Source organism: Electrophorus electricus (genome assembly GCF_013358815.1).
Source record: "Electrophorus electricus isolate fEleEle1 chromosome 5 unlocalized genomic scaffold, fEleEle1.pri SUPER_5_unloc_2, whole genome shotgun sequence".
NCBI lineage: Eukaryota > Metazoa > Chordata > Actinopteri > Gymnotiformes > Gymnotidae > Electrophorus > Electrophorus electricus.
The window spans coordinates 159,676-164,553 of record NW_023336126.1 but is presented as its reverse complement, the minus strand read 5'-3'; the positions used below and the strand labels follow the sequence as shown (position 1 = coordinate 164,553).

Sequence of the window (4,878 nt, the reverse complement as noted above, 5' to 3'; positions counted from 1 at the left end):
CATTTCAACAGCAAGCTCGCTTTGCTAGCTTAAGTGCAAACACTTTTGATTTCACACAGACATAACTGACATCACACAATGTATTCACATTCAAAGTTTAGATGCCAAGTACAATGTGACTCCAACAGACATCAACAGCGCCAAGGTTCTGGACTTGGGATTGGCACTGGGAACAGAAAAGAATGTGGGGGAGCTGATCTCAAATCAACATTCTGACACTTGCTAAAATAAAGGAAGTGCTCTGAGGCTGACACACAGATGAAGAGATGAAGAAAGAAAAAAAGAAAGGGATAGAAGAAAGGAGGAGCAAGAAAAGAAGGAGAGAGACGGGTATGTTGACCTCCAGTGCTCCAGAAAACATCGTGAGTGAATATCAGACCAGGCTAAGTAGTTCACAAGTCTAAACGGCAAACACCAATCACAGTTGAAAGCAGACATTATGTGAGACAGAGGTAAATCTAATCCTAATCAAGACTTGAGCCAATTCATTAACTGCAAAATTAAAACCAAAATTATGTTTGTGTTTCTCTCACTGGCTGATGCTTTAGAACACTGCAAGTTACAAACGGCAGTATTTTTCATATGAACGTCCCAACCACTGCATACGTCCAGGGCCCTCTAATTGTAGCTGATAGCCCTGGTGAACGTACTCTGTGTTCTAACAAATCACAGCTACTCAAACTTCCTGACCAATCACAGACATGCATTCTAACTTTGTAATGTAATACACTACTTACAGTTCATTTAAATTAATACTTGTGACCACAGTACCACTCTTAAGATAAATCTACAAACCAATTACATTATAGTATATTGATTGAATATACAATTTCTTTCCCTTTTTTAAAAATAGTTTATAAAGCACCCTTGGCTAGAAAAGTCCAATATAAATGTAACATAATGATTTCATAGAGACTAAACTGAAAACAGGATGTATTCCAGCTCAAGTATTAGTGCAATCTCTATTCAAAATAGCTGAAATTAATATTTTGTTCATATTGTGCCACTTCGTAAAAACACTTCCATTCAAAAATGGTACCATGCAGGCAAGTAATTTCTCCGGATATTTTCCACCAAGCATAAAAGCATCCTCCTCTGTAATGCATTTCCCTTTCGCTCTCTCACTCCCAAATACATGAACAAAACTAATTTGTCATTCCATCATCATTATGCACTAGATATCATTATGCATTAGATAATTAATCAGAGTCGGTCTACTCTCACTACATTCCACTCATAAAAGCAGATGCGCACGCATGTGAACATGCGTGCACATGTGAATGCACAAGAACACACACACGCCTCCTCACCTTGGTGTGCCCGGTCCAGACGTGCAGCTGCTTCTTGGGCAGGTAACATTTGTCGGGTATTTCCGCCGAGCGCAGGTTAATGCCCACGTCCTGCGGGACGTGCAGGTATGAGCGGCCCTGGTAGTCATACGCGTCTTTGACTGTGGAGCGAAGACACATCAAAGGGTGAGGAAAGAGGCTTTTAGCCATTTCAACAAAAAGAAAATCAGAGAAACTTGAGAGGGATTATGGTAGTCCTGCTAGCTTTAAGAAAGTAACGGGAGCTGAACAAATTCATGCTGTGGACAAAAGTAAATCTGACTCTGTGAAGCGTAATGGGTTGGAACAGCTGCCATGTGTCTTACCGTGTAGAATGGTTTTCTCCTCAGCAAAGGCCTCTTCCTCATTCTTGCCTCTTTTCTGCCTCTTTGCCGTGATTTCGTCCAGCTCCTTCTGCTCCTCCTATCAAACAGAATATGACAGAGTGGGATCCTCAAAGTGCAATTGAAGTAAATGATATATAAACGCGCTGCCTAGGCTAAACCTAGCCTTTATGTTGTGAAGTAACGGCTAACAAATTTGGAGTAGACAGCCTGCCACAAGGTGCAAAGCAAGCAAATATAAAAACAAAAACAAACAAAAAAGCCCAAGTGATTATCATAGAGTGTAAGGAACCCATGTGGGCAAACTCTGACCTCTGAAGGTTTGGCCACGTTCCTTCTCATCCTGATACTTGGCCCAGGGCCCCAAGAAGCTGTCGATCTCTGACTGCGTCTCCCCCTTTCACCACGCTTCCTCTTCTCCTTCTTTAGGCCCAGACTCAAACACGGTCAATCCCTGTGGAGAACAGATGTGCACAGCTGCAAAGAACTGCCCAAGCAGCAACAGGGAAGGTGGGATGGGGTGGTTGTAGCTTCAGGCAGACCCACAACCAATTGCAACCAATGAGCAGAGAAAAACCAGGTCATGTCTAGTACCTTTCTTTTTCTCTGCTTCCTCCACTGCTCCTATGTAGCTGCTCGATGAGACTTGACTGCTGTCCACAGATGGGTCTAACGCATACCCTATTAAAATATAGTGAACATCTCGTGCTCAGAAATAAAGATTTAAACTAAGTATGAATATTTCATAATACTCAATATAACTAGTGTGGTGAGAATACTGACAACACTGGCTATTGCACCATGATCAAATCATTCTGAGACACAAATTCTCTTTAGTAAATGTAAAATATGCATGTCCCTTACCGAAAGTGGAAAACGTCCTTCTTTGTTGTTCAAACATGAAATCGTTGACATGGGCGGGCTCAGCATATCCAGAAAGCATGTTCCTTGGCGCAGCCATTTGCTGCGTTTTGAATGGATTAACTGCTCCAAACTACAACACACAGAGGACGGGGCTTTACGTTAAACAAAACACTGAAATGGTTCCTTTACCACATATAAACTCTCTTGACCGTGACCTTACCTCGGGTGCAAACATGGTTTCGTAAGTAGGGTTGTAGAGGAGCTCTTTGAGTGAGGGATCAATGTGTGTGCCCGTCTCAACATCTTCCTGCAATGCAGCAACACGAAGACAGTAAATTAACAGTCTAGATGGCCAACGAACGCTGGTTATTTAAGAAGTCAGGAAATAACGAAGCTAGGCAACATTAATGAAGGATATTATTAAGATAGCCACCTAGCTAGCTACTTTGCAAGCTATTTACACATTGTGTTACTTCATGATATTCTTAGTTACGCTAGCGTTGTTGTCTTTTAGGCGGCACACCACACTTCATGTCACTGTATATGAGTCCTATATAAAGGTTTTAAAGATAACCACACGAAGAAACTCGCGTCAAATAAAATTTATCTAGGTAGCGTTAACTAGCTGACCAAGTTATTTAGCTAGGTTAGCTAACTAGCTAATCGAGCTACCGTTAGCGAGTAAGCTAGTTAGCGTTAGCTACCCAGACATGCTAGCCGACATGTACCATACCTTGACGGCGACCTCAGGTGCTGAATTAAGAACAGATAAACTCGTCTTTCTTCCAGATTTTAAAGGCTGAAGATGTGAGATTGCGTCTGGGTCTACTTTCTCAGGACTTGCATTGGGCTGATTCATTTTCTGATTCTGAATCACTCCCGAATGCAGCGAGACAACCTGCCACTATCGGCATCTTGAATGTTGTTGGTGTTCGTCACGAACATTAATATCATTCATTAATGTTGCCTAGCTTCGTTATTTCCTGACTTTTGATTTTGAACTTTGAAGAATACATCAGCTTTGATTAAATGATTGAATATGATTTATTAATTCAAAAGAATTCTGTTTTCACTTTTAGAACCACTTTGAGATCTTTTTTTTTCAGTTTCAGACTTTTGGTCTTTATTTGACATGGTGGGTTTGCGATCAACTGAAAGTGCAGATCAACAGACACTTTACAGTGTGAGGTTTCTCACTTCATGGTAGCTCTGAGTGCAGCATAACATCTGCTTGTGATGGCGTCCACTCTACCAGAAGAACCTGCTGTCAGCGCTGCTTAGAGTAAGACTACAAATTATTTAACTAAAGAATCTGTAAATGGTTGAAACGATCAAACTACTCAAAAAAAGAAGAATACAGCAGCTGACGTCCAGTATAACATTTATATAACATAAAAATAAGATTCTACATCTTTAACTGACAGCTAATGCTCCAATCACTGAGGAATGAGTACCAGGGTGAGCCAAATCTGTTTGTTGATCAGACTTTAGTGGAAAGCCAAACTTCTGTACTGCCTCTAAGAAGAAAACATAAAGGAACTCACTTACTCTAGTTAGTACACTGAGAGCACATTATCAGACTATATTCAATATTTCATTATGTTACATAATGAACTAACCTATAACTCACTTACTCTAGTTAGTACACTGAGAGCACATTATCAGACTATATTCAATATTACATTATGTTACATAATAAACTCACCTATAACTCACTTACTCTAGTTAGTACACTGAGAGCACATTATCAGACTATATGCAATATTACATTATGTTACATAATGAACTAACCTTACTTTGCCATCAAGGTTCACATTCATCATATTAACCCTAAGACATCACAGCACGTCAGCTGTATATATTTAGCTAATAAATAATAAATCAATTACATTTACTACTGTTGTGTCTACTGTTGTGACTGTGATTAGAGGAATGACACTTCACTAAGAGATATGAAAATAAGAGAGAGGACCGTGATTGGAGGAATGACACTTCACTAAGACATATGGAAATAAGAGAGAGGACTGATTGGAGGAATGACACTTCACTAAGAGATATGACATCCTGAATGCTGACTCTCATTGCTGTTGAGTGCTTTGATTTTTTGCACAGGTCAAATAAAGACAAAATGGTGTAATGTATGTGTGTGAGAGAGAGAGTGAAGTGTGTGTGTGTGTGTGTGTGTGTGTGTGTGTGTGTGTGTGTGTGTGTGATAGAAAGAGAGAGAGAGTGAGGTGGTAGTGTGTGTGAGAGGGAGTGAGGTGTAGTGTGTGTGACTATATATATATATGAGAGAGAGAGAGAAGTGTACACTAAGTGTACACAAATTTAAGCGGCCAATT

The 4,878-nt window shown here is 40.2% G+C and overlaps 1 pseudogene; it reads right to left on the bottom strand.

The window, feature by feature from the left end:
• Window positions 1-1,310: 1,310 nt before the first annotated feature.
• LOC118240887 lies at window positions 1,311-3,450 on the bottom strand (annotated as a pseudogene).
• Window positions 3,451-4,878: the final 1,428 nt, after the last annotated feature.